The 25172-nt window shown below is 40.6% G+C and overlaps 1 non-coding gene across 1 annotated transcript; it reads right to left on the reverse strand.

Annotated features, from left to right (window-relative positions):
* Positions 1-338: 338 nt before the first annotated feature.
* LOC141635221 (small nucleolar RNA R71) lies at positions 339-445 on the reverse strand. Its single transcript, XR_012539922.1, has one exon. It is a non-coding gene; the product is annotated as a small nucleolar RNA R71 (small nucleolar RNA).
* Between the last annotated feature and the right edge of the window lie 24727 nt (positions 446-25172).

Below are 25172 nucleotides of genomic sequence, written 5' to 3' on the forward strand. Positions count from 1 at the left end.
CGGCCATGCTTCCGGCCGGAATCACACCCACTCAAATCACCGCGCCGGACTTCGAGATCAAACCGGCTTTCATTAGCCTTGTGGAGAGGAAGCAATTTGGGGGAAGTCCTTTGGAGGATCCCAATTTGCATGTGCAAAACTTTTGTGACTATTGCTCCATGATCCGTCAAACGGGCGTCACCCAAGCCCAAATAAGGGAAATGCTCTTCCCTTTCTCTTTGAAGGACAAAGCCAAGCTATGGATCAATAGCCTTGACCGCACCACCTTGGGAATCACCAATTGGGAGACTTTGGCTCTTGCTTTCTATCAAAAGTTTTTTCCACCGGAGAAAACTCAAACTTTGAGGACCCAAATCACCGGATTCCGTCAACAAGCTCTTGAGAGCTTATACGAGGCTTGGGAGAGTTACAAAGAGCTTCAAAGGCAATGCCCACATCATGGGCTAGATGATTGGTTTCTAGCAATAACATTCTACAATGGATGTTGTGCCGAGTCACGAAGGATTCTTGATTCCGCCAACAATGGGCGGTTTGATCAAATTGACACCGACCTTGCTCATGCCACGATCGAATCTATGGCGGTCCATGATGCCCAATATGTCAATTCCCGAGTTGTGCCATCCAAAGGTAAAGAAGAATCCTCTAACAACTCCGTTTTGCTAGCTTAAATTGCTTTGCTCCAACAACAATTGGCGGAAAGAGATGCTAAAGATTCCATTCAACAACTCAATGTCGTGTCTTCAACAAGCCAAATCATTGTTTGTGATGGTTGCGGAGGTGCGGGTCATTATGCCACTCATTGCCGAGCTCCTATCAAAGAGGTAAATGCTTTTCAAGCTTTTAGACAAAGTTCATATCCACCGGGTACATTTTCCAATACTTATAACCCGAATTCAAAATTCCATCCGAACTTGTCTTACACTAGCAATAATGTGCTTAACCCTCTACCCCTACCACAACAAAATGCCTATGTTCCTCAATAACAAAAGTATATCCCTCCGCCGGGTTATCAAAATCAACAAAGGCCCCCACAAAACAATTACCAACAAAATCAACCACAAAATGGCCAACAAAACAATCAAGGAGGTGGTAAGCTTGAGGGCATGATAGTCCAAATGCAAAGGGAATTGTTGGCTCAAATTCAAAAGAATGATCAAGCTCATAGTGCCGCGGTCAAAATGTTGGAACAACAAGTGGCTCAATTAGCCGCTTCTAATTCTCAAAGGAAGAATGGTCACCTACCTCCCCAAGGTGAGCAACCACATGAAACCGTTAATTCTATTTCTTTGAGAAGTTGTTCTAGCTATGATGGGCCATCCATGACTTTGGATAATGAGGTGGTTGTTAAAAAGGCTAAGCTTGGGGGAAATGACAAAAAGAAGGCTAGTGAAGAGCCTATTGTTAAAGATCGTGTGCCATTTCCTCATCGATTGTTGATGCTAAAGAAGAAGAGCAAGCTTGATGCCAAAGATGTTGGGTCTCCTATGCCAAAAGAAAGTGATGAGGTGGTTGTTGAAGAAATCTCTCCTAATGCTAAGGAGAGTGATGCCGTTTCAAAGGAAGTGGATGCTCCTAAGGAGAATGAGAAAGATGTGGAGGATGCTCCTCTAAAAGAAGTTGTTCAAATACCATTTCCCCATCGTCTAGCAAAGCACAAGGAGGAAGGTAATTTTGTTAAAGTTTTAGAAGTTTGTAAAAATTTACAAGTCACCATCCCATTTATGGAATTTATTACCCAAGTTCCTTCTTACGCAAAGTTTATAAAGGAAATCCTCTCAAAGAAGCGATCCTTCAATGAGGTGGAGACCATTGCCTTCACCGAAGAGTGTAGTGAACTCTTACAAAATAAGTCTCCCCCGAAACTTAAGGACCCCGGTAGCTATTCTATTCCTTGCACTATAGGCACATATACCATTGATAAGGCCCTTTGCGACCTAGGTTCTAGTGTAAGTGTCATGCCCTATTCCCTTTGTGAAAAACTTAACATGGGTGCTTTAAAATGCACAAGTATTACATTGCAAATGGCGGATCGTTTTTTAAAGCGACCTCTAGGTGTCTTATAAGATGTTCCCGTCAAAGTTGGCAAGTTTTTCATACCCGTTGACTTCCTCATACTTGATATGGCCGAGGACTCACAAACCCCAATTATATTGGGTAGGCCATTTTTACGCACCGCGGGTGCGTTAATTGATGTGAAAAATGGGAAGTTGATGTTGGAAGTGGGTGATGACCGGGTTTCCTTTAGCAAAAACAACACCATTAGAAGCCCAATGTTACAAGAGTCTTGTTATTTATTTAGCACTGTGGACTCTTCTTATGCCTCTACTATGCTTGGATCCTCACTAATGGATCTATTAGAGGATGATATTGGTGTTGTTTGTTTTGTAGGTGACGATGCTAAAGGCACTAATGCTAGGAGTGCCAAGAGGAAAAGGAAATTTTATTTGAACAATTTCAAATGGTTGCGGAATGCAAAGATAGCTATGAAATGGAGCTTGGTTGGTGGCAAGCTCAAGTACCAAACTTGAATCAAATAGTTTCTTACGTCGTGCGGGACGTTAAACCAGCGCTTCTTGGGAGGCAACCCAAGCTTTTTATTGCTTTTATTTCTTCTTGTTTTTAATTTTCTGTAATTTATTGTTTTTTGTAGATTAGTAATAAAATGTTCGACTTGATGATGTTTCTTTTTGTGATTTTTAGGTGAAAATGAAGGAAGAAGAATTGGGAGAAAATATGGCACGCTTCCCCATGCCACAACTCCGTTCGGGGACGTGGTTTTTCAGAAACGAGAAGAAATTAAAACAAACGCGGAAAAAGTCAAAAAGCCGAAGAGGAGGTCAACCCCGATCGGGGTTGGTGGCCCCGATCGAGGTCGTGGTTCTGTGACTTCCTGGCCTTTGCTTTATACGGGTAAAAAAAAAAAAGATAGATTTCTTTCTATCATTCATGCATGCCCGACGGTACTTATTTCCTCCTTTCTTTTTTCGTTTCTTCACATTTCTTCACTAAAGATCACAAAGAAACATCTACATCCCCCCGAATTCATGCTAGCTTGTGGGAGATTGGCAAATCGAGTAAGTTTTAATTTCTTTGCATTTTAGTTTAGATCTTGCATCCCATTAAACATAACCTCTAGTCCTTCTTGTTTTGTGCTTTGAGCCATTTTTATGGTTTGATTGGGTGATTTGGATAGTTAGCACATTGAGGACAATGTGATGTTTAGCTTGGGGGGAGATATTGCATTTGCATATAGCGTAGTTTGCATGTAGTGTAGAAAATTTGAAATTTTTGAGAGAAATTTTTGCTTTGTACTTGCTTGTAGCCTACTTTCCTCTTTGCTTATCCTAATAATGGCTTATTGCTAATGATTTATTCTTTCATGTGGGGATATTAGCTACATGGGGATGTCTTGACATAGTAGGTGGGAGATGGAGAATGAACCGAATAAGCTTGATCTTGAGTTGTGGCAAGCTACAAAATGGTAAGGTAGAACCTCCTTTAAGGCCATTTCATCTTTATTTGGTCTCACTTAGGTGAGTGTAGGTATCTCCTTATAATGTGTGTTACATCAAAACGCACAAGTATGGTTCTCATGTCATCTCTTGGTAAGCATGCATTCGCTTGTTATAGCATTTTGGAGCCATTCACATGAATATAATTGCCTTCTTGACCCCTTCACAAACAAATTTTCCCTAGCTACATTATAACTTGCCTACCTTGTTGAGCTAGTAGCTTGTTTGGTCTTGTTTGAGTGCTCAATTGGGATTTGTTTCAAAGTTTGAATATCATGTGAGCTTGGTCTTAATGCTCAAGAAAGAAAAAAGAAGAGAAAAAAAATGAAAAAGTTGAAGTGATGAAATTGGAAAATGAAAGAATGAAGATGGAAAAAAAATGAATGAATGAGAAAAAGCATGAAAAAAAAGAAGTATGCATTGAAAAGAAAGAAAAAAAAGAAGAAGAAAAGATGTGAGAAATTCTCAAGCATTATTCATATATTTTGGAGGATTTTCTCATGGTTTGAATTGCAAAATTGGGTTGGAATTGGGATTGAGCATCCTTACATTTGGTTGTTGCTAGCTTGACATTAGCTCTACAATCCATAATTCATTTGTTCCCCCTTCTTACCCATTACATATTGCCTTCTTCCTACCCATTTGGCTTCTTTATCATGCTTGCATTTGATTGTTTTGGCTTACTAGTTTTGATTGATTACCATATTAGATTGCGGGCACATTATTATAAGTCGAGGATAGTTGAGTGTTTATTCACAAAATTGTCCTTTCACATAAAACCAATTCAAGTGCCCCGTGAGAGTCCATAAGTCAAAGGATCATGCAAGAGCTTAAAGGTTCATTCAAAGTTTTCTATGCTACGCCGTCATGTAAATCTCAACCATGCTTTGCTTTATTTCTTGCCCATGTTGCTTCGGGTTTCTAAATCATTATGCTTAGCTTGTTTGGATATTGCAATTGATGGGATTTGGTTTCTTGCTTGGGGACAAGCAAGGGTTTAGCTTGGGGGAGTTTGATAAGTGCATATTTTATATACTTTCATCCCCTATATTAGCTTCATTTTATTTGTTAATTAGCACTTATCATAGTGTCATAAGCTAATATTTGTTGTTCTAGTGTATTTGCTTGTCTTAACATGTTTTTGTAGGAATCTAAGCATTTAGAGGCTTTTTCCTATCATTCTATACACTAAGTTCATTAAGCTAAACAAGACCAAGTGTTGGACTAAGCATGGAGCATTGGATTGGGTTTTGCGTGGAGAAATTGATGGATTAATATGTATAATGCAAATGTTGACAACAATCAAAGTCAAAGCCCAATGTTCAAGTCCAAGTCAAGGTGGAAATCATAAGATTCCAACAAGCTTAGGATGCTCATTTGGATGCTCATAGAAGGATTTATGAAGCCTTAACCGGGTGCATTAAGGATCATTTATCGCAAACATTGGATTCCTCAAGCAATTAAGTGCGGAATTAAGAGAAAATACCCGGAAACACACGACCCCGATCGGGGCCACCCAACCCCGATCGGGGCCGCATGCATCTAGGAGATTTACGTTTCTTTCTCCTCTCCTATAAATAGGAGAGGTATTCCGAAGTTTAGGCCATCTCATTTTCACGTCTCATTTTCTTTACATAGCCTTAAGCATTATATTTCTCTCAATAGTTTTTATAATAGTTTTCAATATAAGTTAAGCTTGTAGTTCTCAAACATTTGGTTATTATTACATTTCAAGCATTTGGTTCTATTTGTTTCTTCCATATAAGTATTTCTATTAAGGTATTTCTATTTCCGGTTTACATTTTTCATTGTTATTTAGTTTATTATTAATCTCATTTTATTAGCATAATTTCCTTTACATGTTATATCACCTAATTTGTTTAGATCATACAATCATGTTTATCACTTCTCTTAATATAGTTTACAATTTACATCTTAAAATGAGTAGCTAAATCTCTTAGTCTAAGGGCTAGGGGAGCCATGCATAAATTTAATATATAAACATGATAAAATAAGTTAATAATAATATTGTTCATATTGCTTCTATCACATGCTTGTATCGTCACGTTTAATCATTGTTTAAGGCCTTATTCAAATGATTAAGTTTGTTCATTCGTTCTATAAGTCGAGAGGCACGGAATTGAATTAGACTAAGCATGTATAGTAGGACGACCTAGTCATGGACGAGAGTTTCTCTAGGACCCGGTCTATGGTTGATGCTAATGCCGCAAGGTGGGTATCTTTAAACCTAAGCAATTGACAATGTTATTAGTACCGAATTTATCATAATCATATGTTTACTTTTGCATGTATGACCCGAACCCCTTAGGCTCTCTTTTATTATATAATTTACATCATTATTGTTATTAATTACCAAACAATCAAACCAACCCAAATCGTAATCGACCTTGATAAAAATCTACCCATAGCAATTCACGAAGTAATTCCCGTTTCCTTGTGTTCGACCCCTATTATTACATTAAATTGTGTCTAGGGAAATTATCTTTGCATAGGTACGCGATAAACCTATCACTTAGTAACAAGTTCTTGGAGTACGTGTGTAAATACTCACAACTTGAAAAGACATGCCTCGCTCCAAAATGGATCCAGTCAAATACCTCTTCGAGAAACTCGTCCTCAATGGACGCCTAGCAAGATGGACTTTAATGCTCTCAGAATTCGACCTCAAATACGTGCCTCTGAAAGTTATAAAAGGTCGCGCCGTCGCCGAATTCTTCGCAAAAATTTCCATCAATGATGCACAAACGATAGACACTTGGTCATTTCCGGACGAGGATATACTCCAAACTGATGTAGACTCCTGGGATCTTTACTTTGATGGAGCATCAAACTTAATAGGATTTGGAATAGGAGTGTTGCTCATTTCTCCTGAAGGCGAGCATACACCAATCGCTGTCAAACTCGACTTCGAGGTGACAAATAACGCTGCAGAATACGAAACTTGTCTCATTGGACTAAAAGCGGCAGTGATCTTAAACATTAAAAACCTCCGAGTACATGGGGATTCATCCCTGATCATCAACCAAGTTACGGGATCTTGGAAAATCCGAAGCGAAAGCCTAGCACCATATCAAGCTAGAATAGATCAAGTTGCCCAATTCTTTGATCACGTGACATATCTACACCTACCTCGGGAAGAAAATCAATTTGCAGATGCTCTTGCAAAACTCGCATCTTTGATTAATATACCAGATGACATGGTGGAAATGCCTTTGTGCATCGAACGACGGTCAGAGCCAGCTTATGTCCACCAAATCACCGATGAAGAGGAAATCGCGCAGGAACCCTGGTTCCAAGCAATCCTGAATTTCAAGCTCAATGGTACCTATCCACCTGATATGGACAAAAGGGGACAACGTGCTATACACCTACTAGCTTCGCAATACGTTCTCACGTAAGGAAAATTATACAAGAGAACACCTCTTGGTGTAATCCTACGTTGCCTTGATCATTCACAGGCACGAAAAGTGATGGAAGAAGTCCACGATGGAGAATGCGGTCCTCACATGAGCGGGCCCATGATGGCAAAGAAAATCACACGTTTGGGGTATTATTGGACCACAATGGAATACGATTGCATCAAATACGTGAGACATTGCCACAATTGCCAAATTTTCGGGAACGTACAACACGTCCCTCCTTCATTGCTCTATACGATGACATCTCCTTGGCTATTTTCTGCCTGGGGAATTGACATAATCGGGAAGATAACCCCAGCCGAAACAGGAGGTCACTGTTTCATCCTAGTGGCAATCGACTATTTCACCAAATGGGTGGAAGCGGCTTCCTACACTAGTCTCACGGCTAAAAATGTGGCAAAGTTCATACAAAACAACATCATCTGTCGATATGGTTGCCCACATGAGATCATTAGTGATAATGGATCACATTTCCATGCTGAGACCGAGCAATTGCTAGCCAAGTACAAAATTAGACATCACCACTCTTCGCCCTATAGACCACAGACTAATGGCGCGGTAGAGGCGGCAAACAAAAACGTTGTCACAATTCTCAAGAAAATGATTGACAACTATCGCGATTGGCCAAGCAAGATACCCTTTACTTTGTGGGGATATCGTACATCTGTTAGGACGCCCACTGGGGCTACTCCTTTCTACTTGACCTACGACATGGAAGCTGTACAACCAGTCGAGCTACAGATACCATCCTTGCGTATTTTACTCGAAAGTCAAATCCCAGAAGCCGATTGGAAGAGGGATAGATATGAAGAACTCATCCTCCTGGATGAACGTAGGTTACGCGCCTTGCATAATGTCCAAACATATCAAGCACGTATCAAACGAGCTTTCAACAAAAGGGTTAAGTCCAGAAACATCAAGGAAGGAGACTTAGTACTCAAATCGGTTAGAGCTCTTTTACCTGTCGACCCACGAGGAAAATTCAAACCTAATTGGGCCGGACCATTTCTAGTCAAGTCCATACTTCCAGGGGGTGCGGTTAGAATCACAGACTTAGATGGGAATGAGTTTTCCAACCCGACGAACCTTGACCAACTAAAACGGTACTATGCCTAGAATAGGAACAAAAACGCGCCTCGCGTAACCTCACGTGTCGCTCCTGTGGCACTAAATAAACGGCCCCTGGCCAAGCTGAAATAAGCTAATGTCACTTTGCTCTTGCATTTTGACAAATTTGTCATCCTCATTTCATCAAATAAACTAAACTGCACCTTCAGAGTAAGAAAAAGCTCATGCTTATTTTCTAAGTTCATTACAAGCTCTTGCTTAGAACAATTATTCTTTTACATTTACTCGAACTACGCGCAAGGGTTTGATTTCATTTTCTAAATGAATACGTAGGCAATCCTTCACAGGATACAACCCACCATTTTAAAAAATGTAAATAGAAGGACATTTGCATTGCATTTGGAATTCGATAAGAATAATAAATAGAAAATCGCAACGGTTTCATAACCATTTAACCTTTTTTATTTCTTCATTTTCTAATAATAGTACGCTACATAATAAAAATAAAAATAGGCTAGGATTCTAAAAACCCCACCTTTTTATTACAACAATAATAATAATAATAAATAATAGCAAAGACTCGGGCTATTCTTCCATCTTCCCTTTGCCCTTCTCATTCTTGTCATACTTCTTGTCACGACCTCGAGCCGGACGCTCTTGCGCCACTTCGGACCTAATCACCAACGGTCTTTCTCGAGGCCTAGACTTCCCATTCTTGTCAATCACTTTATCCACGATAGGAGAGGTCTTCGGTTTCTTCGAAGGATGAACAACTCGAAACCCGACTTCTTCCTCTCCCTCAGTCAAATGCTTCTCTTTCTCCTTTTCCACCTCGCGCACCTTGTAGTCAACGGGCTCGCGCTTCCTCAATCTCTCGCGCTCTTCCGGAGTAGTAGCTTTCCTCCATCATAGATAAGAATCCAACACCCATAAAGCATTAGCAGAAGAGTTCAAGAACCATACGTTTCTTTGAGCCCATTTAATGGCCCACTCCCTTCGGCTCTCTGTAGTAAGCGCCACGACAGTCTGCGGGACGGTATCGAGCTTCGGGATCGTCTGCTTTAGTCCAACCTGTCTCATCAGCCTTTCCGGGAAGATGCACACCATAAATTCCAAGCCAGGAATGCGCACAGATCGAGTAGGATTCAAAGAGGACACTCCAGTGACAGATTTGAGGTGCCACCACGGTACAATCCACCTAATCAAAGGGCCATCATCATTCTTCAGTTTGTTCTCCCAATAATTGCAGACCCGGGTTATGTCTACCATGTAAAGCCTGGTCCTCATTGCAATTGAATGAGCATGATAAGAAGGAACATGAACGGGGGGCTCGATCAATCGAAGCCATTCCATAAGCCAAACCTACCAAAAGCGGGTATTAGACATCAAAAAAAAGAAAAAAACAAAATGAAAAAAAAAACAAAAAAAAAAAGCGAAAGAAAAAAAAACGAAAAACAAAGAAACAAAAAAAACGAAAAAAAAAAGAAGAAGAGAAGGAAATGTTCTTTTACCTGCAGAATGACAGGACTTCCCAAATACGGTAGGTCGCGGTTGGCTTTGCTATTATCCAAGCCCAAAAGGATCTCTCCTAGACATAAACAAGCTGGGCTCCTGCGCAGCTCCATTCGCTCAACAAGACCCAGAAGACGGGGATCACCTCTCAAGTCTTCATCAACATGCCCTTGGAAGACATATACATGCAACAAGCAAAATCCAAAGGCCCTTCGCCTAGCAACATAAGAAACGGTGGGGTCGGCCCTGTTAATGAATCGGTCAATAAAGTCCAACATTCGCACTCCCTTCGAGGTCACTAGACGGTCAACCTCGAGTCTAGTCAACCCAAGCAAGTCTCTAAATTTGATCTTATACCCTTGCGAAGTAGAAGGAATGGCAGGCAAGTGTTTATGGTCCCACCCACCAATCGCAGCAATTTCTTCAGGAAATGGGCAAATATCGCCCCCAGGGAATGCAAAAACATGGTAATTCGGGTCCCAATAATCAAGACAAGCATCCAAGAATGGTTTGACAACTAGGGCAGAGTACGGATCGGGTATTTTATCCAAACTGCTAGTTCGGATCGGATATCCATATTAAAAATCCTTAAATTAGATATCCAATATCCAAACCAAATGTTTCGGATATCCAATGTTCGGGTATCCAAAATAATCGGATCGGATGCGGGTATCCATCGGATATCCATACTTTTGAATTTACTTTAAAATTAAGTTTGAAACACGATTATATTCATAATCTTACATGATGATTTTCTTTAGTATTTTATTCCAATGTTCTCGACATAAAATTTAAGTACCACCTAGATATTTCTCTAATATTTTAAACATTAATTAAGTTGTTGTATCAAAAAAAATTTTATTTTCTCGAAATTATACTAGAAAACTATAGTTTCGGATCGGATCGGATATCCAAATGTTTTAGTTCTAATATCCATATCCAAACCAAAACCAAACATTTCGGATCAGATATCCAAACCAAACTTAACTTTCGGATCGGATATCCAAACATTCGGATCAGATACGGATCGGATATCGGATCAGTTTGGATAATCGGATTTTTTGCTCTGCCCTATTGACAACCTTGATAAGCTTCAAACTCAACAACAATCCAAGATTAAAGGCACCCATATCATATTTCTCCATGTTAGAAAATTCGTTGGTCCATTCTTTTAAGCGAATCTCCAAAGTATTCATGATGAGGGATTATTTTGAGAATTTTATGTAATAAAGACGAAGAAGCGACGGAAGAATTGTGTGAATAAGAGCTCTATCGACGTCTCTATTTATACTAATTTATGTTTCCAAAAATCGCTGAACAGAACCACTGGGAACAGCGCAAAGACCACTTTGCGCCTCTTCAAAGGGACGCAGCTCATGTTGCGCCTCTTCCTCAGCTTGATTTCTGTGATTTTCCGCGTTGGATCTTTCTTAATTCCGTGACGAATAATTTCCTATTCCTACGGGATATTATTTTGGTAAATACGTGGATTTTCGTGTTTCCTAATTCCGCGGGCACGCATTTCGAGACGACATCGACATTTTCGCCATTCTTGCACACTTTCGTTTTAGGAAATAATTTTCATTATAATTCATTTTAGGAAATAAGTTTCATACTAATCTAATTCATTTCAAAATTTATATATTTTTTTCATTTATATTTCTTTTATTCTTTTTTTCATTTCATTTTTAAACTTATAGGTTTCTATTTTTTTATTTTTTTAGGGGTAACCCTCCCTACCATCCGGTCATTTCCGGCAAATTTTTTGCATTTTTTTGCGTGGTTTTGAGTCATTCATTTTGCGCTAATTAAGGCCATGTGTATATACAAATGTATGTTTTCCGTGATTTCTATGTAAATTTCGGCAGCATGACGGCGTAAACCGTCATCTACCAAACCTGTTGAAAGCTAACCTGCAGATACAAGCAACACAACCCAGCAGCAAAGGCACTCAAGCCATCTTATATACAACCAAAAAGGGAAATGTACAACAAACTGGGGGCTCTCGCCCCAAACAAAGTCCAAAATGTTCAAAATGAAGGTCCAAAATGTACAAATGTGCAAAATACGGCCAACAAACAAGCAAAAACTAAACTAAACTACTGCTGGTCGCCCTCCAGCTCCGCAACTCTTCCCGCGAGAGCAGCAATCTTGGCGTCCCGAACCTCGAGCTCCCTCAACAAGCTACTCCTCCCGAAACTGAGCCAACTCTCGCTCCAGCTCGCAGCCCCCCTGCAAAACAACAAAATTGGCTCATGTCAATCATTTCCAACAATTACAAGAAAAGTTGGAAAATCAAAATTCAAAAAAAAAAATAGGCACAAGGTTCATACCTGACGACCTCGACCGCCGACAAGTGCCTCGACGGCAGTAGCTCGCAGCCGGGTGGCCTCCCTCCACGAACCGAGACGGCGCAACCTGCGTTTTCAAAAGAAGTTCTCAATAATTGAATAAGTTCAACCAAGTGTGTTCTTACACAAAAATTATGCAAATTAGAGGCTCACCTTCCGAATCAGATGCTGCCAGTCGTCCAGGCCAGCATCCGTCACAGCCACGCCAAAGTCACGCAGCTCGGAGATCGTCGTCCTCCCAGTCGCGTCAGTGTACTCGAGGGTCTCGGGGTACTCTGGGGGCTCGATGCCAGCCGCCTCAACCTCTTGCAAAGTCAAATGTTTCTCATTAATCTATGATCTTTCATCGTAGTTTTAAAATCAAAAATAAAGGAGAGAAAAGATGCTCACCACCACCGGCCAGTACGCCAACCTCCCGTAGAGGAACGCCGAGTAGTCCTCGCCAGGAAGAAGGAGGGCATCACCACCAATGCCAGCCAAGTCAGCCTCCCTCTCAGCCTCAGAAGGCTCCCTGAACATCGTCCTAGGAGGATCGATGGGAACCGTCAACACATCTCGAGAGCACTGACGAGCCAAACGTTCGCCCAAGTACCACACATGACCCATCGACGTCCTCAACAGCAGCCGGCTCGAGCTCCTAGGTCGAAGGACCTCAGCCACAAAAGGAGGCGCTCCAGCGTACTCCGCCCAAGGCTTGGGCACCCACTGAGACAAGACAAACAAGGGAATCATTCTTATGATCGATTTAAAAAGCAATATAGAAGCAAATGAATATAAGTGAGATGTTTACGCTGTCTAGCTGAAGAGCGTTCACGTCCCGCCGGTAGACACCGTGAGAAGAACGCTTTCTCTTCGTCCTGCACATCACCCAATCCCTCACCACGGGAGATGCCCTCTCCAGCGGCTCCATCCTCTTGGGCGCGAGGCTCGGAAAGTAGGAGTACACCCACGCCTGTAAAGCGAGATAGTCAATGACGATCTTTCGTAATTTGACAAAGAAAGGAATTGATTTTAGTCCGAATGAAGGTTCATACCTCCAACAGTAGTCCAGGTCCGACAGCGCCAGGAGAAGTCCCCTTCTCCATCAACTCTGGACGAACCATGGCCCTCATGAAGCGGATGAGGACCACAAAACCAAAGAAGTGACCCGGCCCCAACGCCCTAGGGAGCTCGGGTCGAAAGGAAGGGAAGAAGCTTCATCGACACCTCTCTCCCTTGTCTCGAGGTAAATCGAAGACGAAACCACAGAGCCACAAACGAGCCCTCCGCTCACCAGACAGGAGGAGGAGCCGTCTCCCTCCCATCAATCGTCACCAGCGCCAGGATCTTTCCTGCGAAGTAGTCTCTAACGTAGGAGCTGGGTACCAAACCAGGCACTGTGACAGCCTTCGGCGACAAGTTCCAGCCGATCAACCTCCTAGCCTAGGCCGAGTCCACCCTTATGGCAGTCTCCGGCCACTCCACAGCCTTAGTCCCACACGGCAGACCAGAAATCATGCCGTAGTCCTCCAGAGTGACTCCCACCTCACCGAAAATTATGTGAAAAGTGAAAGTCGTATCCCAGAATCGGTCCAAGAAAGCGCGGACCAGGCTAAGGTTAGCCCGCAGCTTCCTCTTCGCGATATCCCTCCAGGCCTGCACCAAGGCACCAAACGCTCCACGATCGATCATGGCGCGCTCCTCCGCCGACAGCCGCTCGTTGCACTCCATCGTTGTCGTGTAACCCGAGAACGACCTGATGTTCCCGGCCTCCTATCGTGATTTGAAACAAAAGCTATCTTTAGTTTTGAATGAAAATTGCAAGGGATATGAACAAATGAATGAAAGAAGATGAGTGATGAGTAGTGAATTCCTATTTACCAAGCTCTTCACCGTCCTGTAGGACAAGTGACCCTCTGCAGCCCAAAGCAGGTGCCTACTCTCCCAGGTCTCAGCCCACGCGGGTGCTCCCCTCAGCTGACGACCTCCTCGTCCAACGCTGGCCCGTCTCGGGGCCTCCTCCTCCTCAACAGCCTCCTCCTCGTGGACCTCGTCCTCGGCAGCCATCACCGCAGCGGTGAAATCCTGCTCCAAAGCCTCCTCGATCACGGCAGAGTCTATCTCCATGGGAGTCCTCCCAGAAGTAGAAGCCTCATGACCTGCAACATTAAAAGCAAATTTAGGCCGCGTCACGTGACGGCGAGCCTTAGTTAAGGGATTTTCTAGCCTTCAGAAGCCCTGAAATCGCTCTTTTCTCGCCATCTTTGGCCATATTCTCACAAAACCAATCACTCATGTGGTAATTAGGGTCAAGTCAAGCCTAATTTGAAGCCTATTTCCGGGTTCGAGTCGAAATTTCGGCAGCATTTCGTTATAACGGCGATTATGCCCTAGAAAAGTGCCCTGAAAAAGCTATCACAAACCAAAATTACGAGATGGTAGGAAGTTTATCCATCATCCAAGGATCCCAAATATCAAGTTTCATCGCAAATGGACAATCCTAAGGCTATTTTCGAAGCAATTTACGGTTTAGCTGTGAAACCGTCTCAAATTCACTCAAATGCTCAAAACTCAACGAAAATTCGAAACAAATACATGGGTATGTTCCTTATACTACCAATTATCCGTTTCTAATGTCAATTTAGCAAGGCAAATGCATTTGGGGGAAAAGCCCCAAATTTTCGAAATAGTTGGGTTGAAAACCCTAATTTTTTTTCGATCCAAATTGAGCAAATATAGAAGATTAATGCAAGAATGAGACACATACCTCGATTAGTCATGATTAATGCAAGCTTTCGGATCAAACCTTGGCGGAAATGGTTAGGATTTGAGAGAGTATTGTGTGATTTGTGTTTCGAAACAAATGAAACAATCCTTCTGTTTATCGCGTTTTTACGCAGAAAATACACCCTTGGGAACAGACGTAGCAGGCGCTGCGCCTCTTCCAAGAGACGCATCTCTTGCTGCGCCTCTTCCTAGCGTTCCCTCCATACGAGTTTTTCAAAAATTCGTTTTGAGTTCGTTATTTGTGGGCCCATCTTTGGTGCGCCTCTTCCCCGATGCTATTTTATCTTTTTGGTCCATTTGGCGACTATCTTTCGTTCCGGCCCGCATTTCTAAGCCAACAGTAGACTATTACACGTTATTTATTGCTTCTAAGACTTTGCTTGTCACAACAAGCAGATATTCCTTCACAGGTGTTTCGACACGCCTTCATTATATTTCCCCAACGAGAGTAAGCGGGTAGACTTTCCCTCTCGAGACATGGAGATTAGTTCCCGATTATGTTCCCCAACGAGAGTAAGCGGATAGACTTTCCCTCTCGAGACATGGAGATCAACATCAGCCCCCTATTTTCTTCCGATGTTTGTTTGAAGCTGAACACGAACAAATTTCTCCCAGCAGTTCCCGCCCGTGTCCTGCTACTCACAGTATTTCTTGTTTCCCCTCGGAGTGCGATAAAGATGTCGTTCTCCATAAAGTTCCCAAACCAATAGAGTTCCTAAACTCGAGCCCTATTTACCCTTTAGTTTAAACTTATATTCGGGCCTCCTTCCCGCCAATGCTTTCCTTTAGAGCCCCATACCCTAGCACCAATCCTTATATATCTTTTAGGTCTCACCCTTAAGCTCCTATGCACCTCCGGAAGCATCTCGAGGAAGAAGTCTCAGGTATGGTCTCTTCTTATGGTTGGCGAGCCTCCTTACGTACTCTAATGGACTTTAAACGACCCTCCCCGATAGTCGACATACTCTAAAATATTCCCGGCGACAGGTCCTTGGCTCAGACCCCTTGAGCCGCCTCACGTCGCCATAGTCGTCAGGTTGTAATCTTCGATTGACTTGATGGCTATACTTTGACTTTCGCCTTGTCCAAGCCTCAGTCAAAGTGGGGGCTCTGTAGATACCTCATTTCTGCACCTCTCGCAAACCACCCGGTGATGATTGGGCAGCATGTTTGGTACGCGGAACGATTTGTGATAGTTTGTAAGTTTATCTTCAAGCGATTGCTCAAATATTAATGTCTACCTCATAGTTGTCATGTACGTGCTGATACGGTCGTTTTGACAGTAATTAGAGTACATTTGGAGTCCGGGCCTAAAACCGTCTCCATTTTCTGATAACCGTTAAATCCCGAGTCAGAATGTTCTGGAATGTTCTGGATATTTCTATTCCATATTTTATAAATATTTCACAATCTTTATCCTTTGGTAAACAATTTCCCGTAATATTCATACAAAATATTAAGGAAAACCAAAATATTCCGTCTTACCATAACTTAAACACGGAAATCTTTCTTCCGCAGGAGGAAACCACTTGGGAACAGACGCAGCAGGTGCTGCGCCTCTTCCAAGAGACGCAGTGGCTGCTGCGCCTCTTCCCAGGTCCTTTTCTGCATAATTTTCGTATCTTTTTCATATCTTTCCGAGATTCACTTCCAAAGACTCTCCGAAACCCTAATTCCTTCACGTGATTAGTATAAATAGGAGCCTTCGCTCCTCATATTTCTCACGCGAGTGTCCGCCCTTCTTTTCTCCCTTTGCATTCTAGACCTTTGTTCTTACTTTTTGGCGTCTACGTGCTTGAACTTTCGACCACGTAAGCTCGGATCTTTCTGAGTACCAGCCTCGTTTGCATGACCGACCAATTTGACCAACTCCACAATAATCAACTTAATTAATCTTAATCGTTTTCCTCTTACGAGGGCACTTTCATATTTGCATTATAGTTCGAGTCGAGCATCGCTAATCGATAACTTAGTCCTTCTCGTTTCGTCAAACATGTAAGTCTGAGGGTGTAAATCCTTCTTTATTTATTGTTCTCTACTTTTGTATCATCATTAATGTAAGGTTTATGTCGAAAACACCTCTTAAAACCGATTTCTAAAACCGTGCTTTAAAACCTCTTTTTACGGATTTCCAGAAGACAAACCGTCGAGAAAGGACGTAGCAACTGCTGCGCCTCTTCGAAGGAGTGCAGTTCCTGCTGCGCCTCTTCGTGAGGCTGCCGCAGTTCCTGCTTCCTTTCTTCTTCCTTCGTCAACTGTAATTCGTTCGTGTTTATTTGTTTCGTTTGTTTCTTGTTAATTCTTTGACATAATAGCTTATCATCTCACATGTATATTAATCATCATCATTAACATGTCTAATTCGTCGCTAAATTCAACTTAAATCCCTTATAATCCAATATTTGCGGGTTTTCGTCATTAAATTCAATTCGGGTTGTAGGAATTCGATTTATTCATATCGGGTTTCTGGAATTCGGTCCTTGATATATTTTCATCTGTCTTTTGTCGTGTTCGTCATTAATTTGTCATTCATTCGTTATGTTTAACCTATTTTGTTCATTCATGTCACTAATCAATCATCCTTTTGCATAATTAATCCGTCTTAATTCCGTCTCATCTATGTTTTATTGTTTTTATGACTATCAATCACATGTAAATAAACTGATAATCACTTTCATCCGAGTAAATATCCTAATTAATCCATTAAAATCACCAATTAACATTAACGATTTGCAGTTCCGGCTTCACAGCCAGAAATCACCCTTGGAACAGACGTAGCAACTGCTGCGCCTCTTCCAAAGGGCGCAGTCCTGCTGCGTCTGTTCCAGGTTGAGTTCTGTCTCTGAACTCCGTTGTTGCTTGACTTAGTTTAATTAGCTTACGTATAATTAACTATTAACCGTATTATCACCTTCTGATTTGTTCGTTATTTCTTCCTTTTATCCTTTTCCTCAAATCATCTGTTTTAAAGGTGTTTTCGACATAGATCAATCAACCCGATGTAATCATTGTAATTTTCATTATTGTAAGTTTATTCTATTATTTTTATCATTGTATTTCGTATCCATTGTATGTTTTCACATGTAATTGAACATTAAATCCTACTTCGACCCAATTGTATGCTAAACTAATTGTTAACCGACTTAGTTTAATTCTCACATGTTAGGATTAAAACTTGGATGTTGCATTGCATGCATATAATCGACGATATATCGAGTATAGATGATGTCCCTAATCATTAGTAGAGGCCGCTATCGAGGCGGGCGGGATTAGGTGTTCGATCAAAAGAGCTTCCTAATACGTACCCTCACCCCTTACTCCAGATCTCTGTGAACATCCGTGTTCATTGGCATCCACGAGAGTCATTCTAGACATAGAATGCTAAGGGTAACGATTGCTTAGTGTTCATGTCTCTACTTTGTGTCTTGACATGATACGAGGTATTCGAACGGTTCCAATTTCCCATAAAAATTGGTGGCGACTCCAACAAAATGCAAACGCTTGTTCTCTTCCTCCCAAGCGCCCCCGTGGGCCCCCGCTGTCCACATATAGATGGCTCGATCGAGTACTTTATAAACTCGATCGAACCCTTTGCTGCTAATTTCACTCAATCAAACACAAATTCTTCTCGATCGAGTGTCTGCCAAAGAGGATCTTTCGATCGAGAGCCCTGTTTCCTTGATCGAACACCTAAGCAGTCTGATGTACTCGATCGAGTACTAAATCTTCTCGATCGAGTACCATCGCGTGAATTTGGCTGATTTACTTCCCGTGACGCTGCTACGGAGCTGTTAGCGACCTCCCATGTTCATAGTCGGTTTGCGGAGGTCCCTCCTTTACGTTGTCTTGTGAGTTTTCCGCATCTCCACTCTCTCCTTTTTAGTTTGCATTTTCTTTCCTTATCTGTGAGTACAATGAGGGCATTGTACGGTTTGGTTTGGGGAGGTTATGCATCCATATCTGTGTCTGCATGTTGTTTTTATTGCATTTTTGTTATCACGTTTTATTTCTGTATGCATTGCTTGTTTATTTTCATAAAAATCAAAATCTAAAAAAATATATGAAAATTCAAAAAATTTCACGTTTACTTTTGCATATAGGTTGAGTCGGAACGGTGGATTTCAATGATGATATTGCTCTATAATTTGTCTTTTTGCTTAAGCCTTGCGATTAATTATTATCTTTTAGTTTTGTCTTCTGCATATCTACGAGTTAATGTTGAAATAAAGTTGAACAAATAGACTTGACCTGATAATTTTGGCAAACTACTTATAATTTCTAAGATTTAGAGCCTTATAAACTGGTGTCATTTATGACCAGTTCCATGTAGGATATTGATTAGTTACTCCTTGCATAACATGTATCATCATTTTGCACAAATATGAAATTCAATTGCTTTTTGCCTGCATACATTCGGGTTAGTGGTTGGTGTCACATGTAGGGAGGTGCTTACATTTTCCCTTTCTTTCATTTTTACCCAATCAACTCCACATTAGCCAAATTTGCCTGTAGACCCTTAACTACATCCAAATTTAGCCTGCCTTGTCAAGCTAGTTAGTGTATGTTTTTGCGGTATGTATTTTTTATATTGATCCGAATTTGGTTTGTATTGTATCGATTTGGAGTTGGTAGAAAGGAAAGAAGGAGGATGAGATGAAAAAAAAAGAAAAATAAAAAAAAACCGTGGAAAGAGAAAAAGAAAAAGAAAAAAAGAAAAGAAACTGAAAAAAACATTTTTCCATTTTTTCAAATGAAGGGCACATGTGCTTAATTCAATAATTGAGTGAGAATCGGATGTTGTTACATGGTTCTGTTTAGGTACTAGCTTGGCCGCCTATACCTCCAAATTCCCATAATTGCTTTACCTTTTCTTACCCATTGCCTCACTTTACCATACTTTTGTAAGCCCTCGGCTGTGACAGGACCTTGTTTGGTTGGAAAGTATGTACGGTAGCTGGAATTGTCTATCATATTAGTTGCATGCATGTTTATGTGGGTTGAAGTTTAGGTGAACGACTATTTTCTTTCTCTCTTACATTTAATTGCTTACCCTTTGCTTCATGAGAGAAGAGTGACTCGTGAGAGTCCATCATTAAAGGTCTTGTAAGGTCGATAGTTCAGCTTTTTTGTAAACATCCTACAATTTGTTTGCATTTAACTGTTTTGCTATAAGTATCAGTTGTTTGTATTAAATTGGTTTAAGTGGGCATTCGTAGCTAGCTCTGAGCTTTCTTTTCCGTTCCATTAGTTTGCATTTAGTTTACTCGAGGACGAGTAAAGGTTTGGTTTGGGGAGATTTGATACATACGTGCATTTTATATAGTCTTTTTAAGCCTCTTAAAGCACGTATTTCTATGCTATTCTCGTAGTTTTATGCTTCAAAATGCCCCGAATATTCTACTTTGGTTTGTTTTGCTTTATTTGCAGGAATGGACCCGGAAGTGGTGGAATCAAGCCTTTTAATCGTCCGTTTTGCATGAATTTTGAGGATGAGTAGATTTGGAGCGGAAACACCGCGGTTATGGGATGCGTGAAGTCATTTCGGGAGCTAAATAACCAAGTCAAAGCTGAAATCAACGAAACAAGTAGCTGGTTGAGTCCAAGTCATTCGATCGAAAGCTTTTGTGGTCGATCGAGTAGTTTTGGATAGAAGAAGTCTTCGATCGAGTAACATTTATGTTCGATCGAAATGCGCATAAATGGAGTTCCTCGATCGAGTATGTTTTTTACTCGATCGAGAGGTTTTGCCAGGAATCTGTTCAATCGAGTGATTCTAAATTGCTCTATCGATTAATTCTCTATTGGGCTCGGGCCTTTTAAGTTTTATTTCTTTTCTAGGTCAAATAAATTGTATTTCCTATAAATAGGAAGACGACATATCACTTTGACACACCACCTTATACATTAATCTTTTCCCTTTCTCTCTGTTGAACACTGCCTTTCTTCCGGATCTTATTTAGTAATTCTTTCTCTATTCTCTCTTTATTTTATAATGTTATTTACTACTTCATCTTCTACTTTTATTTATAATGTCTAGCTAATTTCCCTACTAGGATTTAGGGGAGTTAGTGAACTGATGTTAATTGCTAATTAGGTTTATAGATCGTTCGTTGTTGTTAAGACTATTTGTTAATCACTGCCTTAAACTGTATCTAGCTATTTGAATCGATGCACTTAGCTTATTTATTTTTGGTAAACCTTAACCTAGAACGGAAGGTTGGAAGGGGTGAGACCCGCAGTGAACAATAGGATGCTTTAGTGAGGGCGGAAGCTAAGCTAATAGTATCTTAGGGCGAATTGAGACCGGAAGGAGATATTCGTTGCCCCTTAGACCGACACATTGACTGATCTGTGACCTTAGCTGCAATTAACTGACATTCATTGATGAACCGACAATCCTAGTTTTTCTTTCTCTCTTATTAATTCCTCTTAACCTTTTCTCTTGCCTTAATCTCATTAGTTTAGTTAAATCAATTAAAACCCCCATCCTGTGACCATAGACAGACCGAATTGACGAGTAGATAGTGACCGCCTCTCTGTGGAGATCGACCCTACTAACCGCTGACTTCTGTTAGTAGTAGCTAGGTATTTATTTTTGGTACCTGACGACGATATCATTCATAGGCCCAACTACATTCTCCCACTCTCCCAAGAAGCCGAATAAATTATTCAACACCAAGGGGAAGATGTTGCCGAGCCCTCCCCCTCCATTATCACCCCACCTTACCCATTCACCTACCATGAATTTCAACCCGAAAATGTTAAGGCGGGGAATGACTACTTGACTCTCTTCATGAAAGAAATGCACAAGCAAACTTATGAAGATAGAGGCAATGCTTATAAAGCACAATATCCGCCCCTCCTACATCTTGCTAGGCAAGGACTTCTCGATCCATCTTGTCCTTTGCCTAGTTGGGCGAATAAGGAAACATTCTTTCCCAGTGCTTCTAGAGGTTGTAACTTGGGTGAAGAGGAGTTGGTTGTTGATGAGAGTGGTGAGCAAGAAGGTTAAGAAGAAGAAGAGAATGAAGAAGAGGAAGAAGAGGGAAGTGAAAGTGAGAGTGGTAATGACTCCACATCTATGGAGGTTGATGATGCCTCAAGTGAGGAGGTTGATGATGATGGTGATAACGCGATGGGCGAGGACTAATAAACTCTTGGGAGGATCCTACATTCCTACACCTCCTTTTATGGTTTGTCTACTTCTCTTGTTTTTCTTATAATTTAATCTTGATCATGATTTGTAGAGTCCTAACATCATCTAGAGGACTAACACCTCGGTTCCATTGAGGTGTTCATTTTATTGTTCCCATTTTCAAAATCCTAAAATGACAAATTGTAGTTTCATGCATAGCATTTTTTTTATGCATGAACTCCCCCAATTTTTGACATTAGAAATAGTGTCTATTTTGGTTTGGGAAAGTTTATGCATATACATTGGCAGCTAATCTAAATTATGCTCTCCAACATAACAAAAACCATGCATCATATAGCATATCTTAGTTTGCATACACTCTTGTTTATATATCATATAATTTGCATTTAGCTTAGAAATCATGCATTTTCATATAAATGGCATAATTTCCTATCGAATTGGCCATTGAGGACAATGCCCATACTAGTGTGGGGATGGGAAATTTTAACATGACCTCTTTAAAACAAAATGATAAAAATTGAATTTTTTTTTTGAAAAATACAAAAATATGTCTTTTAATTTCATTAAAACAAAATTCAAAAAAATTCAAAAATTAAAAAATCCAAAAACATGTTCATTTCCTTTGTAGTTTAGTCTTGTATATATTGTTATGTATATATTGTGTTTGTTCATCCTTTTCACATTGATCGACTACACCACATCCGAGACATGAGGATATTGAAGACCGCATGGTATGATTTTCCAATCTCCTTTTTCCTCTTTATGTTAATGACTATGTGGCTTTATTTTGATTGATGCGGTATAAACAATGTGAATTTAGGATTGCATTCAGATTATTTGGCATACTAGTTGGTAGAAGCATATGCATTAGGTTGTATAAATATTCGTTGCACCATGGCATATAGTTGCATTTAGGAAATTTTTTTGAAACCGTCTATTTGGGAAGCTTGACAAGTGTATATAAGGCCCTTGTAGATGCTTTTTCTTCTTAAGACTTTGCTTGTTAGAATGCTTGTAAAAGACCCTAGGATGTGTCATGCTAGTATCCTTTGACCCATGGATTAAGGCCTAGTTAAGAGTATCTTTTGGTGTGATAACTCCTTGGCTACCATTTATTCCAAGGTGACCCTTGAAACCATGCAACCACCATCCATGTTCTACCACATTTTGTCATCAAAGGGAATGGGCACAAAAAAAAAAATAATTGTTCAAAACTGAGTTCAAGAAATGAAAAGAAAAGTTGAAAAAGTTTGCAAATTGCATCAAATGAAAAGAGGAGCAAAAATAGACTCCTAAAGCTTCAAAAATAGGCACCCTCACTACAAATGGGTTGACTTTGAAAATGTTCAAAAAAAAATGCAAAGAAAAATTAAAAAATTGTCAAGTGTTGAACATGCCAAACATCAAAAGAAATGGCAAAAAACGAGTGTTCTCAAATGTCAAATGCCACAAGAAATTGGGGGAAAAAACAACAACAAAATCAAACTCCCAAAATGAAACTCAAATACTATTGATCCCTTTTCCATCGTATCCACTTTTGTGCATGGTAGAGAGGGGACGACCCTTCTTCTTGTCTAGGCAAGAAGGAGAATTCCGCGATCCTCCAGTATTTCTAACACCATAGGGAGTATACTCTTGACGAAAGCATTTAACGATTGAGGACAAAGGTACCCTAGCTCGACACAACTTGGAGGTGATTTATTGGTATCCTTCTAGGCTTAGTAGTTTAAAGAAACCGCATCTATGACGGAATGTGTACCCTTAGATTACTTCCCTTATAGATAATTTCCGCCACTTAGATGAGGAAAGTGGCTATTCATTTTTGTAGATGCATCCATTACTTGTTTTGTGTGCTTTAATGTTTGGATGTATCGCCATTTTGGCAAGCCCCACCTTGCCTTGCAAAAAGGCATCCTACCTCATGGTTGTCTTGTTGTGAGTTGAAGGGGCGGAGTGACACCCGCTAATGTCTCATATCGGTTATATTAGTAGGTTAGTTTAAATAAGGGTCCTAGTTTTGCCACCTCTTTACTCGGGACGAGCAAAGGTTCGGTTTGGGGATATTTGATGTGACTCATATAAGGGCATATTTAGTCCCCGAATTAGCCTCGTTCCTATTCTTTTTAGTGCATAATTGGATCATTTACTATCTTTAGTCTTTCGTCTTGCATATTCTTTTAGGTTTTGATCCCTTGGTAGGAAAGGAGTAAGAACCTTGCATTTTCATGGCAAAATGGAGTTAAATTGATCAAATCTAATGACCAAGCATCGAAGTGAAGACAAGACTAGAAGGCCTATATAAATAATGAAGTAAATGGGAAATGATGAGAAGATCCTTGCATCCCCAACAAGATCCTTGAGGATTGTTGGGGAAAGAAAAGAAGAGAAGCTAACTGGCCAACAATCCGAGCGTCGCAGTGCACGGGACGAGCGTCCTGGCCTGCTATAATCCGAGCGTCCTCTTCCCAATCCGCTCGTCCTGGCCCCTCTCAGTCCGAGCGTCGCCCTCACCAAGCTGCTCGGATTCCTCTCCAGTGCAGGCTGTCCCTCCCTCAAGCCGCTCGGGATGAGCATATTCTATGAAGACTAGCGAAGCGGAGATGAGCATCTCCTTCGAGAGGAGCACTTCCTCAACTTTTATTAAGGGTTTTAATCGTCATTTAAGCCCTTAGTAACCCTAATTTATGTACCTAGTCCTTAATATAAATACCCCATTGTACTAATTAGATTCACACATCCATCTTATGCTCTTTTTATATTATTCTAATCTCATCTTAATCTTGTAATCAACTCTTAATTAAGCATTAATACAAATCTCATTTCCTTAATTTCTCTATTGTTCATCATTTATTTTGGGTAATTGAAGATTATTTGGGTATTATTGGGAGATTGACAACCTTCCATCAATCATCAAGTACTTCTATTATTCTTTGCTTATTAATTTGGAATCATCATTGGGTATAATTCTCTTAATCCCTTTTTAATTATTTTTAATCATTTCCATTCATTCATCAAGTTTTGCTTTGTTAATATGATTGACAACCTTGTTAGCATGTTAAACTTGATAATGAGTGAGTAGTCTCTTAACTAGGGTTAATGGGGAATTAGAGGAAACCAACATGGGGGATGATTCATGCTTAATCTTATATATTCACATAATTTATTTGCTTGCTTGTTGTGATCTCAACTTATGCACATGTTATGTTTGATGATATGCGAGCCTATGAATCCTTGCATTTTTTACCCGTCACTTACCTATTCAATGAGACTTGTAAGACATAAACCAACTCGAGTCTCATTAGACCATGCATATAGTTGAGTAGGGAGGATTAAGTCGACTTGTGGGTGTTGTACAATCTAATCGATT

The sequence above is a fragment of the Silene latifolia genome, chromosome Y (genome assembly GCF_048544455.1).
Source record: "Silene latifolia isolate original U9 population chromosome Y, ASM4854445v1, whole genome shotgun sequence".
NCBI classification, from domain to species: Eukaryota; Viridiplantae; Streptophyta; class Magnoliopsida; order Caryophyllales; family Caryophyllaceae; genus Silene; species Silene latifolia.